Source organism: Polypterus senegalus, chromosome 8, assembly GCF_016835505.1.
Source record: "Polypterus senegalus isolate Bchr_013 chromosome 8, ASM1683550v1, whole genome shotgun sequence".
NCBI classification, from domain to species: Eukaryota; Metazoa; Chordata; class Cladistia; order Polypteriformes; family Polypteridae; genus Polypterus; species Polypterus senegalus.
This window is the reverse complement of record NC_053161.1, coordinates 17,638,573-17,653,940: the sequence shown is the minus strand read 5'-3', so window position 1 is coordinate 17,653,940 and position 15,368 is coordinate 17,638,573.

The following is a 15,368-nucleotide window of genomic DNA, read 5'->3' as shown; positions in this document are numbered from 1 at the left end:
TGTACCCTTTTGAATATTTTTGAAACACTTTAAGTATGTGATAGACATTCTAAATTAAATGTTCTTCTCCAATGCCCAGTTCTTCCACCCAAAGCCTTTATTTTTCCACACACACTAAGTGGTTTAAATTTAGCATTGGTTTAACACAGTTTAAAAGTAGATATTACAGCTGCCTCAAAGCTCCAAGCAACTAAGTTTGAATCATTGTTCACTGTCCATAAAACTTGCAAATCTTCATGTACCTAACTGTATAGTGTCCATTTTAGGTCTTCCTCTTCTCCTTCTGACAAAACACAAACCTTCCTCTGGTAAAACTCCATTCTCCTGCCTACCTCTTCCAAAATGGCATCCTTCCTCTGATAAAATTTACCCACATCCTCATTTTTGTGTCTGAGGTAAGAAGAAGGAGAGATTTTGTTGAAAAGTCTCCAGCAAAAGGATGACATTTTGTCTGGAGGCAGAATGAGGATGATGTTTTGTGGGACGTAGAAAGATGAATGTCATTTTATAAGAGGTAAATGGGCATTTGGAGTGTCTCCGCAGGGAGCAGATAAATTTCCTTGGAAGACGGATGCTGTTTTGCCAGAGGAAAAATGGTGTTTTGTCAAAAAATGACACCATATATCAGGATACTGTATATTTTCTCTTAAAAATGTGCTTCATACGCTGATTTGAAACTTAACATTAGTACAAAGAATGTGAGCATACAGTATATGAGTGTGTGAGCTCTTTGATTGACCAACCAGTGCTGTTTCTTTGTTACACCCAATGCTGCTGAGGCAATGTCCCACCTCCATCAACTTGCAATATAATAAAGAAATTTCAGAAAATTGAGGATAGACTTTCTTTATTACAAAACAATGAAAAATATAGCACATAAAAAAAATTATTTACACATCTGCTTTATCCCATTCAGAACTGTGAGTGCCAAAATCCAACCTGAAAGCATTGGGCACAACACTGGAATCAATTCTGTAAAGGACAGCAATCCCTTGCAAAACATGCACACTCATATCCACATTCAGAATCATACTGGGCCATGGACGTTGAACTCATGGGTCACTTTTATTAATAGACTAACAAAATAAAAACTGAGTAAGCAACAACTGATACACATGTCTCATAAATGAACCGAATATTGTTATAGCCAGTCAAATTGCACAAATCATAACATAAGCATTAGTAATCTTTTATATGGTCAGCAGTCCAAGACAATACAAAATACTTGCTACAAGTTAAAGTCAGGAAAGAGAACTCTAGGTGTGCCAAGGTGGAAAAAGAAACAGCCTGAAACAACTGTTCTGAGCTGCCAATCCAAAGGGTATCTTGCCATTAACTGAATAATAGAAACATCATGCTTCACTCTCTTTCCTTTTCAGGGCTTTATGTGAGCCTCAGCTCTTGGCTGAATAATACATTTTGAGCACACGCAGGTGGGAGACATCTGTTTGTGCAAAATATCTATTTCAAAAGTCATTTTGGAAATTAAATCTTATTTTTAGGCATAGAATAAATTATTTCAAGAAGGAAAAGAAATAATAATTGTATGCAGTTAGTGAGAGGGCAGGTTCAGCTTGCATTTGCATAAGGAAAAAATAAGTAAAAACTATTTACTTTATTTAGTAGTAAAAGAACAGTTAAGGAGGAGGTCAAGTTCATCAGGAATAGTAAAGGGGAATTAAAAGATACAGACAATGAAATAGCAGATGCCCTAAACTTACATTTTTCTGAGGTGTTTACAAGTGAGCAAGTGGATAACCTGCCAGAGGTAAACGTGACTACTAAGGAGGTACTGAGGGATTTGGAAATTGTAGAGGGAGAAGTGCTGCTCAGATTAAATAAGATGAAATCAAACAAATCACCAGGACCAGATAATATTTATCCTCGTGTTTTTAAGGAGGCTAGTGAGTACATATATAAACCCTTGACACGTATTTTTAGAAAGTCACTGTGCACTGGAGAGATTCCAAAGGACTGGAAAATGTTAAATATCATCCCATTATATAAAGAGGGTGACAGGGCAGATCCAAGCAACTATAGGCCAGTAAGCTTAACATGCATCACAGGAAAATTAATGGAAGGAATTATTAAGGATAAGATTGAGCAACACATGACAGGGACAGGAGTTATTCTGAACAGTCAGCATGGGTTCAGAAGGGGGAGGTCGTGTTTTACTAACATGTTGGAATTCTATGAGGAGGCAACAAAAGCATACGATCAAAGTGGAGCTTATGATATTATTTATCTGGACTTTCAGAAAGCATTTGATAAGGTGCCAAATGAGAGGTTGGGCATCAAGTTAAAAGAAGTGGGAGTTCGTGGTGATGTTTTTAGATTGGTGCAGAATTGGCTCAGACACAGGAAGCAGAGGGTGATGGTGCGAGGAACCTCATCAGAACTGGCCGATGTTAAGAGTGGTGCTCCACAGGGGTCAGTGCTAGGACCGTTGCTATTTTTAATATATATAAATGATTTAGATAGGAATATAAGTAACAAGCTGGTTAAGTTTGCAGATGATACCAAGATAGGTGGATTAGCAGATAATTTGGAATCCGTTATATCATTACAGAAGGACTTGGATAACATACAGGCTTGGGCAGATTTGTGGCAGATGAAATTTAATGTCAGTAAATGTAAAGTATTACACATAGGAAGTAAAAATATTAGGTTTGAATAGACAATGGGCGGTCGGAAAATCGAGAGTACACCTTATGAGAAGGATTAAGGAGTCATAGTGGACTCTAAGCTATCAACTTCCCAACAGTGTTCAGAAGCCATTAAGAAGGCTAACAGAATGTTAGGTTATATAGCACGATCTGTGGAGTACAAGTCCAAGGAGGTTATGCTGAACCTTTATAATGCACTGGTGAGGCCTCATCTTGAGTACTGTGTGCAGTTTTGGTCTCCAGGCTACAAAAAGGACATAGCAGCACTAAAAAAGGTTGATTCCAGGGCCGGGGACACAGTTGGAAACTTGTTAAGGGTAAATTTCGCACAAACATTAGGAAGTTTTTCTTTACACAAAGAACGATAGACACTTGGAATAAGCTACCAAGTAGTGTGGTAGACAGTAAGACGTTAGGGACTTTCAAAACTCAACTTGATGTTTTCTTGAAGGAAACAAGTGGATAGGACTGGCGAGCTTTGTTGGGCTGAATGGCCTGTTCTCGTCTAGATTGTTCTAATGTTCTATTTGCTTGATGAAAAATTACAAAGAAAGTCAGATATACTAGTTTGAACAAACCTTTATTATTTTATGTATGTATTTTTTGTGGGAAGTAGGAGGATGTATAGATCTATAAATAGTAGCATAGTTACGCTTTCTTGCTTCTTAAAGGAATACTTTCTATCATGTACTCTATTTGAGCACAGTGAATCTTGCTCATTCTATGCTATATGTGTAAAACAAAATCACTTTAAATGATATGAAGGCTGTTACAGTAGCATTTTTGTTGTATATTCATTTAATATCCATATATAATTGCAAACTTTAGTGCATCTTGTGTGTACAAGACATCGATGTGCATAAATTGTGGACACTTAGTATTTAATGAGACATATGACATAAGTTTGAAATGCTATATGAAGCATCACATTTTAACATACTATAACTTTTCTAAGTTTCTATAGTGAAAACTGTATACTGTTGCATCACTAGCAAGAATCTGATGAATTATAGGAGTAACCTGTCACCAAATAATAAAGAGGCAAATTTGCATTGTAGCTTCCCCTCATAGTTCTGGTCCATCCACAGCTAGTAATAAAGAATATTCAGTCTCAATCAATCCATATAGTTAACTCAAATCAAAGACAATTACATTTTATCATATTTCATGATCCTGAAATGCTGTCTTATTAAAGGAATCCTAAATATTTACTCAATTGTTATTAGCACTCAAGGAACTTAAATTAGTACCTTAAAAATGTTTTCTGAGCGTGCAACAAATTAGCATCATTCCTGAATGATAAATGTCTTTCATACAGCCTTGGTGTCACAACCCGCCTAATCCATTAACAGCTGTGATTGATGTACTCCCAGATGGGCTTAAAATGGAGAAGGACAAACAAACTGTAATTGCCTTTACTACACTAATAGCACGTAGACTTGTCTTGCTCAAGTGGAAGAATCCTAACTCTCCTCTTTTAAGTCAGTGGGTAACTAATAGTATTTGAAATTAGAAAAAATCTAATTCTTACTTACAGGATCTGTTCAATTTTTTTTAAACCTGGCAGGATCTAATCAATAATATTTCAGAATAAGAATTTAAATTGGGGAAAAGGATTCTCTTTCCTTTTTTCTACTCTTAAAATTTTTCTCTGGCTGTTGGCCTTCCTCTTTTTCATTTTTTAATTGAATTGATTTTAGTCTTGTTAAGTTTGACTTGATTGTATAGAATTTTTGTTGATTTTAATAAAACCAGTTTAAAAATTTTTCTGATCATTTTCTTCATTCAGAGCCTTGTAATTTATTGCTAATGGCCACACGTTTTCTCAACTTTTTTTTATTACAAAACAATTAAAAATATAGCACATAAAAAAATCTATTTACACATCTGCTTTATCCCATTCAGAACTGTGAGTGCCAAAACCCAACCTGAAAGCACTGGGCACAACACTGGAATCAATTCTGTAAAGGACAGCAATCCCTTGCAAAACATGCACACTCATATCCACATTCAGAATCACACTGGGCCATGGACGTTGAACACATGGGTCAATTTTATTAATAGACTAACAAAATAAAAACTGAGTAAGCAACAACTGATACACATATCTCATAAATGAATTGTTATAGCTAGTCAAAATGCACAAATCATAACGTAAGCATTAGGAAACGTGAGGCCATTAGCAATAAATTACAAGGCTCTGAATGAACAAAATAATCAGAAAACTTTTTAAACTGATTTTATTAAAATCAACAAAAATTCTATACAATCAAGTCAAACTTAACAAGACTAAATTCAATTCAATTAAAAAATGAAAAAGAAGAAGGCCAACGGCCAGAGAAAAATCTTTGCTCACAAAGCCATCAGTTAACTTCATGCTCCCTATTTTCTGAGGCACCATTTAAATCATAAACTGTCCAGTTTGTGCTTTCATTGCATAAACAAAAATCAGTTTCTGCACTTAAATATAATCAGGGCATGTGGAAAGTTAGTCATAACTTTTCATTTTGCAATTTCATTCTGCTTTATCAACCCCATATGGTCTTTTTTTAAAAAGAACATGACAGTGGCATAGCAACACTAAAACTGTTTACTTTAAGGTCATTTTCTTTCACACATTTAGTCATGTGGATTAATCAAAATTGCAGCATTTCACATTATCTCTTTTAAAAGTGACAACACTGTTTTCAGAAATCATACATGCTTAAAAACGAACAGCATTCACAGAAAAAGCCAGTGTAAGATGATAAGAAAGAAAATACTCATTTGAGTGTAAAAATTTAAAAATAAAACACTGCTATCTGATTTTAAAAATCTCATGACATAAAGAAATTATTTCTTGAATCCTCTAAAAATTTGTATTCAGTTTTATAGTGGAGCAGCTATCTGTTCATATTCTGAATCTTCTTATTCTTCCTTAGGACAACAGAAACCTAAAGCTCTTTTTGGATGTAACTTTCATAAACTGGTGGGCTATCGCAAGAAACTCAGATATACACCTTTACAGTCACTCATACAAGATGACTGCTGAGTCCAAGTAACCTAAACCTAATATTTTACGAGTACCCACATTCTAACCCACTTTCTGACATTATACCACCAACAATACATATATGGATTTACATATGTAATATATACAGTGCATATATATCTCCTTATATAATACACTACCATGGCTCTTCATTTGTCTGTCCAGGATTTAAAATCATTTGTAGCTCGCAAACCGTTTGACCTATTGACCTGGAATTTGGTACAAATATACTATGTGACGTCCAGGGCCAGCTTAAGACGAAATTGGGCCTGATGCTGCAGCACAAAAAAGGCCTATATTTTTTGGGCATTAGTGCATGTGCATTTGACACTCACCATACATGCGCACTCAGACCAACCAAGGAGACTTAATTGCTTGTGACACAACCAGCCAGCCTTTATTGAACATGAATAATAATAGCGACGTAGTATCGTTGCAACTCGAGATTAACATCAAACTATGTAACATCAACATTCAATAGCAATTGTCTGAAAAGTGCACGCAATGCAGAAAACCTAACAATGAAATTCACAAAAGAAACGGAGTAAGAAAAAATGAATTTGCAGAGACATTGGGTCAAAGTGACTCAGTTCAGGCTCTTGAGGGTAAAAATTTATCCACAATTTAAATTTCGTAATAGACCAGAATCCTGTCGAGGATTTGAAAAATTCTAAACATCCATGCCAGGCCTGCGGGCCGGCTTTTAGTTTTACCTTTACAGGTAACCATTTAAATAGCCATCAATTTTTACTGTACAACTAACTTTCAAAGTGAAAAATTTACTACATGGCACTTACCGAACAATAATAAAGTGGCAATAATCCCTAAGATATTGCAAAAAACGCAGCTAAATTACTAAGTAAACCGTTTAACGTAAAATTGATAGCATTAACTTGAAATCTTCGGTTAACAATAAACGCAACAACGTTATAATTACGTCACAGCGCAAAGAACAATAGTAACAGTATAATAAGTAACGCTGTGTCTAGGCGTCCGAAAGTTGGACTCCAAATTTCATTCTAAGAATTATTTTGAGGTTAATATAGCAAAGGAAAACTGTTCAGCATCTGGAAAATTCTCGTCTGTTTTCATCTGGGGCTATTTCAGGAATGGGCCTAATGCTACAGCATCAATAGAACCAACCTTAATCTGGCCCTGGTGAAATCTACTATCTGATTTCAGGGTGATGATTGACCTCCATGATGATTGACCTCCAAGGTTAATTTAATAATTAATAAATTTCTATTTTATTTTACTGTAGAATCAAATCTTGGCAGTGCACAGCAGGGTGGCCTTGCGGTGCATGCATATGGGTGCCATTCTCATCCATACCACCTTTGCCATCACTTCCCCTACCTCTTCATATCTTAAATCATTCTTCAGGCAGATTGAAGACTTAAGTGCCAGCTTAAGTGAAAAATTTAAGATAACATACTAAGTAATTGCAACACAAGCACTAACTTAATCAGTTTTAATGTAAAAAGATGCCGACAAAAGAAGAGAAGAAGGGCCGCTTGGGTTTAGAAAAGAAGAGCTGCTCAGCAAGCAGCAAGCACATCAACCTCTGAGCAAATGAATGCTAAATGTACAGTATGAAACTATGAATGCTTAAGTCAAGTGTATTCATTGCACGTTGCAGTGTGCAGTTACTGGTATATTTATATATATACTAGCAAAATACCCGCCCTTCGCAGCGGCGAAGTAATGCATTCAAATTTTTATTAAGAAGAAAATTAAACCTTTTTAAACTGAGGGAAAATATGCCAATAATTATTTGCTAAGGATCTCTTTGTATACCATGTTGTAACATGACCAAGCTGTGCGCTGAGCTTTCTCTTTAATCGGTTTCAGTTTCATGGTTTGTTTCAATTACGACAGTATTTGCAGGATTTGTTGTGTTGAAGTGACATTCGGCATCTGTCAAGCGTTGTAAGCACACAACCAGTTTCATCGATAAAATCACATCCAGCTTTTGAGAGTTTAAACATTCATAAACATCAAAGTTTCCACTACTAAAATCGTCACCTGTGAATCTAAGAAGCATTGGCGGTTGTCGAAAGGTGTAAAATATTTGGCCATTTCGGTACACTTGAAAGTGACAACCGAACAATTCAGCGGCAGCCATCAACTCACATACAGAACCATAGGTGAAGGGCTTACGCATTTCACTCTTCTAGTGCTCCTGTGTAGTATAATCATCTCTTGTACCGTCATCAGTCCACACCTTGAACCTGTCCCAGTCATTCAATACATAAGACACAATGTTCCTCCGGATATCAAGAGTGAGCCTGATATGGCCGTGCAATATGTAACAAAGAGAATGGAAAAGGTAGGTGCCATCTCCGGGCATGGAAACCACTTCGTAAGTGACAGTTCTTTGATCGATAGTGATCACCTCGATAGACATGGTAATGGGGTTTGGAATGATAAAGAAATGGGTACCTGAGAAATGTAAAGTAAGTCTAAAATACCTATACAATAACTATAATTGTAATAAACAAACAATAGAACAGAGGAGAAGCCGTGGATTAAACAAAAAGGCTGTAGTTATCAGTAGGGAGACATGAATCCCGTGGCGAAGCAAGGAAGGGAATGTAGAGACCGGAGCAGCGGACTGACCTTATATAGGCAGGCAGCCAACAATGTGGGAGGTGTTGGGATGGGGGACCCAACGCCACCTCACACAGTGGCCGAGCTGCAGGCTATGGACGTATATATGTACGTAAGTAGGATTCAGTTAGCGTTGGGAACCCGTGTACGAAATTTCTTGAAGATGGGCCCATAAGTAAAAAAGACTGTTGAAAGTTCAATATGGCGGCCAACAGTGGCATCATACCACCGAAATAAGTATGTACATTGGTTTTGGTTAATGCAGGGAAGCCGCCTACCAAATTTCGAGAAGATGGGGCCATAAATAAGAAAGTTCAACATGGCGGACATTGTTGACCATTATGACCATTACGCGTAGAATTTCAAAATGAAACCTGCTTAACTTTTGTAAGTAAGCTGTATGGAATTAGCCTGCCAAATTTCAGCCTTCTACCTACACGGGAAGTTGGAGAATTAGTGACGTTGGAAAGTTCAATATGGCGGCCAACAGTGGCGTCATACCACAGAAATAAGTACGTATGTTGGTTTTGGTTAGCTCAGGGAAGCCACCTACCAAATTTCGTGAAGATGGGGCCGTAAATAAGAAAGTTCAACATGGCAGACCTTGTTGAGCGTTATGACCATTACACATAGAATTTCAAAATGAAACCTGCTAAACTTTTGTAAGTGAGCTGTAAGGAATGAGCCTGCTAAATTTCAGCCTTCTACCTACATGGGAAGTTGGAGAATAAGTGACGTTGGAAAGTTCAATATGGCAGCTGACAGTGGGGTCATACCACCGAAATAAGTATGTACATTGGTTTCGGTTAGCGCAGGGAAGCCGCCTACCAAATTTCGTGAAGATGGGGCCATGAAGAAGAAAGTTCAATATGGCGGACGTTGTTGACCGTTATGACCGTTATGCGTAGAATTTCGAAATGAAACCTGCTTAACTTTTGTAAGTAAGCTGTAAGGAATGGGCCTGCCAAATTTTAGCCTTTTACCTACACGGGAAGTTGGAGAATTAGTGACGTTTGGAAAATTCAATATGGCGGCCGACAATGGCGTCATACCACCAAAATAAGTACGTACATCGTTTTTGGTTAGCGCAGGGAAGCTGCCTACCAAATTTCGTGAAGATGGGGTCAGCCTTCTACCTACACGGGAAGCTGGAAAATTGGTGATGTTGGAAAGTTCAATATGGCGGCCAACAGAGGTGTCATACCATCGAAATAAGTAAGTACATTGTTTTTTGTTTACGCAGGGAAGCCGCCTACCAAATTAACTTTTGTAAGTAAGCTGTAAGGAATGAGCCTGCCAAATTTCAGCTTTCTACCTACATGAGAAGTTGGAGAATTAGTAATGAGTCAGTGAGTGAGTCAGTCAGTCAATGAGTCAGTCAGTGAGGGCTTTGCCTTTTATTAGTATAGATAGATAATACATATATAAAAAAAAAAATCCTCCACTTCCGGATTCCAAAATGGCCGCGACGACGTCACTTCCGGCCCACCATGATGACGTCACTTCTGGCTCCATCAATCCACCTCACTTCCGTCCCATCATGATGATGTTGTTTCCGGTTCCTGTTTTCAACGTCACTTCTTGCCAGCCATTTCCTGTCCCATAATCCTTTCCTGTATAAAGTCGCCATTTTGACTCAAGAAAACTGTTCATTGTTTTGTTTTGAGACTGAATCATTCTTTTCTTTAATTGTCTGGATGACAATATATGGAGACGTTCCCCAAAACTTTGTTTTGTATTGTGTAGCATTCTTTTGAAGAAGAATAATCATCACAATATATATATATAAATATATATATATATAAATATTGTGGTGGACGGCCAGCTGCTCAACCCAGCCGGAATGCCCATAGAGGAGAAAGATGGAGAAGAGCAGCTTCTGAGGAACACTACTTCCCCCAGCATAGCGATACCCCATGGGTCACCATGGGATTTGGAGTTCGGCTTCACAGCCCTGCTGGGTACCTTGAGTTTTATTTACCGTATAGCCCGGAAGTTCTCCCAAGTCACGGGGATGAAACACAGAAGTAATTCCGGGCTGAAGAAAAATGCAATTCTCCATTTGACCTGGAAGTGCTGACAAGTCACATGGATAGAAGAACAGAATCAGGTCAAGGACTATAAAAAGCACTGGTGGAGACCCAGCAAGCGAGCCAGAGTTGGGAGGTAGTGGACAGAGTTTTCTGGGAAGTGTGGAGGAGAGATTTTTTTTTGTGTAGTATTATTATTGTTAGTGTTATTGTGTTGCCTTTTTATGGTGGCGGAGGTGCTCCATTACAAGAAGAAAAGTATTAAATCAGTGGTTCCTAACCCTCGGGGTGGGGGCGGGGTTCCCTAGGGGGGCGCGAAGTAACAAAAAGGGGGGCACAAAGATTTGAAAAAAAGAAAACAAGAATCAAAAATACGAATAAAACATCTGTTGAAACCAAAACAAATTATGTAACTTAAACTAGATTCTGACACTAGAACAATAAATATAGAGTTAGATAAATGTCAATAAAAGTTAAGTAGGTATAATAAAATATGCATCTACATTTCAAAAACATGTTAGTGGGGGCCGCGATTAAAACTGTTATGAAAACAAATACTTAAAAGTTGAGAAACACTGTATTAAACAACTTCTTTCTGATTTAAAAAAAAAAGACCTCAAGCATCATACTATATATATATATATATATATATATATATATATATATATATATATATGTCACACACATGCATGGGCAGCAGTATAAGGGCTTAGGATGGAAAAAACAAAGAGTATATTGCAAAACTGAAACTATATTGGGTGGAATCCCAAACTTTCATATTGTTTCTTGTCTCTTATTACTATATATATATATACTTTATATATATATATATACTTTATATATGTATATATATATATATATATATACTTTATATATGTGTATATATATATATATGTATATATATACTTTATATATGTGTATATATATATATATATATATATATATATTGTGACACACATGTGAATAGGAGGCAGCTGAAGGGCTTGGAGATGATTGATATGAATGGTGATACATCTGCCCAGGGGGTGGTGGGATGTACTGACGCTCTTTCTAAGTTCCCTGCAGACCTTTCCTGGGAAATCCCACCAGACCAGGAGCCACCGCTTCGTCTTCACTTCCAGTCCCGGCTCCGAGGACGACATCACTTCCGGTCCCGGCCTCGAGGATGACATCACTTCCTCCAGACTTCTAAATTTTGTCTTAGAAAGCAGGGTTAGGATAAGTGAACATTATGCAACCTGGTCAGGAAGACATCATAATAGACGGATGGTGGGAAAAAAACTGTTTCAGATCCCATTTAGATACCTGCAGGGCTGCATGGGTATTGTAATGCCCAACCCCCAAGGAGCTATAGGTAGAGAGGCTGCCCTGTCTTGTGTAGGTTCTGCCTGGCCAGGAAGTACTTCCTGGATGCAATACTGTTACACCAGAAGTATTTCCAGGTCTGGCTTGAAAAGAAGCTCCTACACAACAGCAAGCACAGTCACATAAAGTATGTGAAGGAAATAAAGAAAGGAGACATTATTTGTTAGTGTAATGTGATTTTGCTGAAGGAGAAGATTATGTCTTATCTCATCTCATTTTCTAAAACTGCTTTTCCTGGTGAAGGTCGCAATGGCAGCAAGCCAAGAGTGTCAAAACAGACATCCCTATCCCCAGCTACACTGTGAGGAAGAGCCCTGAAAAACGTGTTTGTAAAGAATAAAAGACTCTTCTAGACCTGAAGCCTATGTTTGTGGCAGTTGTGTTCAGGGTGCAAGATGTCATTTAGCTCCCAATTTATAAATAATTAAGTATACTGGATAAGGTACATACAGTAAGAAAAGCATATTATATTGCTGAGAGGTTTTATGGAGATATGGAATTAGTTCACTACAGTGCTTTCCTTGCATAATTTATTGTTGTTTTTCTTTTTCTTCTCTTTCTAGTTTGAAGAGAAATCTACCTTCCAGGAGATCAGACCATCAGTGTAAAGGGTAGGATGGATTTTATGGGCTAACAGAGGGGGAAAAACCAAGGCAGGATTGAAAAACTCAGGTGAAACTTCATTCATGCTGGGGAGTGAACAAATAAACATCTTTCGTTCTAGTATTGAGATTCCATCTTTTATGGAGCTTCATTTACATTGTTGGTGCCATTGGGGAAGGACAGCCATCCTTGTTGGGATAAATGATGGATTCTTGTCTAGACAGGAGGTCATAATGGATAGACTTGGCCAACGGGTATACAGGGAAGTAGTTAATTCTCCCACATGACAGTTGGCAGAGTTCCTCAGGGCTGAACCCGTTTAAGACACCTACAGGGTGGCATGGGAGTTGGAGCCTGGAAACTCAGCCCTGTTGGGGTCTTTGAATAGAGTTTGCTGCTGTGGGAGGACTGTTCTGGATTGCACACAAACCGGAACTGCTCTAAATGATCTGGCAGTGACACCAGAAAGAGTTCCTGGTTGGATTTAAAAGGGAGCCTGCAGTCTCACTTAATTGAGTCAGATTCAGGAGACAGCAGGCAATTCTCTATGTGAGGTGGAAGGAGAGAATTTATATTTGTGACTGGTGATTGTATAACAAAGGTGGTGGAAGCTTATGAATATCATTTATTTGAAATGGAATTGTGTTTGGGCATTATTGTGCCTGTGTTTGGGGCTCAGTGTTGCCCCTTGTGGTTACAATATGTACTCCTTTTGTCTCACTTGGTATTTTACACATAAACTTGTATATTACATATTGTGACGGGTGTCCATGGTCGCTATCTGGCTGGGATGCCAGCAGGGTTGAAGGACCAGGGGAGAAAGCACCCGTGAGGCGTTACCTCCCCTGGGATAATGGAGGACAGCTCTCCAGGGCAGCTGTATCACCACGGGTTCTTACAGCTCAGACTGGGAGTGAGACTTTCATGCAGCCGTGTTGGTTCCCATGGGGGCCGCCAGAAGGAGCTGCAGAGTCCGGCAATGGATTTCCATTACACCTGGGAGTGATTCCCGGTAATGCTGATGAATCACCTGGAACACTCCCAGGACCGGACCTGTTTATAAGGAGCCAGCCTCTGTTTAACCGGGAGTGAGAGTCAGGAGGAAAAAGATGCTGCTTACCAGAGAGGAAGTGGTGGCGGATAGCGACCTAAGATGGATTGCTGTTTTAAAAGTGGGAAGTGAAATGGAGTGGTTCCCACGAGGAAGAGTAATAAAATTTGTGCACTGTGAGGTAAAAGCCTGTGTTTCTGCCTGCTTGCGTCGGTTAAGGATGGCTCTGCACAGGATTACTGTCCCTGGAGATGAACACTGAACTTCGCCAATCAATACAAGACATTGGAACTCTTGTATGTGGCCAATGCAGAAGCTGATCTGTTCACCTAGATTGCCAGTCCTTTTCCTCCAATTGCTGTCCTAAAACTGTGAAATCTATGCAACGTACTCCTAAAGCCGGGTGCCCAGCCTTCAGGGGTGCAGCTGTCAATCACTTGTCTATTCCCAAACAGCATGTATGGGTTAGTTCCTTTGCCCACACAAGCACACCAGAAAAACAAGTGGTAAACACATTTTACATTTTTGTTTTTGTTCTGCTATTTTTGTAATTATGTATTGTTTTTTTTAAAATGTACCTCCATTCCATGTATTTTGTGGTTGGAGGCCCCCTGATATCATCACTGCTGGGTGATTTATCTGCAGGCTAGCATGAAAGATCCAGCCAGTGCATTTATTTTTAGTTCTTTGTAAGTATTGCTATTTTCTTTAGATTCTCCTGGTTTGGCGATCTCCTTGTTTCTGATAATTGGAATTTGAGTTCTGAAGAATGGCCTTTTAGGTAGCTCAAATGGCCTATTTTTACTCTTTTAAGCATTTCCTTGTATCTTTCTATTTTTTATTAATAGACCCAAAATTATTAAGATTACTTGATTGCCTTTCTGTGCAAAAGCCAGCAGTGCTCCTTGGCACTCCTCCTTCCTGCACAATCACACTCTGATTCAGAGTCTCCAATTCACTTAACTCACGTGTCTTTGGGTTGCAGGAGGAAAACCAGAGCATCCAGTAAGATACAGGAACAGACTTTGGTAATACATGCAAACTTGGCACAAGCAGCATCCAAGTCAGGCATTTCATGCTATGAAGCAGCAGAACTAACAACTGCACCACCAAAATGCTATTTACACAGCACTTCAAAATACAGAAAATGAAATAGGTATATTGTAGAGAACAGCTGATATCCAAAAAACTGGACGGTTATTCACCAAAGGTGAAAACAAATAATACAGACATAGGTGAAACTGCTAGTACTTCATTATTATCTTATGGTTTTGAGGATATAATGATGCTAAGCACATCTTCTAAAGTGTATTTTAAGATAAGTGTCTGAATAAAACATATTTTGTAACAGAGCAATTTGAGAAGCTATGTTTTGAGATGTTATACAGTAATATCCACTTCTGAACATTTTCCAGATTATCATTAATTTAGATACCTAATAAAAATTTTTAACAGGAAGTTTGCAAGCAGCCATGAAGGAAGTATCCAACCAAACATCACACTTCATATGTTTCTATGCCTAATGCCTTCAAGAATACAGATTATATGGCACATCTGTTCTTTTATTTGCAGAACCAATAAGCTTTAATAATAAGCTAAGTAATCATTGTTACCATTGGCATAGCTAGAACTTTATTTAAACATCTGGTTATCATGGACATCTTTCTTCAGAGAAAATGGGCTTAACGGTATTCAAATTTTAACTTCAGGAAAGTTTTCCTTTAAGCCATGCATTGTGTAATTTTTCTGCTGCATTATGTGTACATCCATTGAATTGTGTTTAAATGTCCTTTGTTTGGTTTACAGTTTCAGCACATTATCCATTTTGTACCGAGCCCACATAACCTATTGTACTGATACCCCTGTAAACAGCTCATACAGTAGCCTTTGAGGAGTAGTGATATTGTCTCACAAACTGATGAAATCAAAATTATGCTTTTGTCCTTATGTGATGTGTTTGAAAAGTAAGGTAATAAATAAATGCATTTAGAAAACTTCTTTATGTTCTGTTT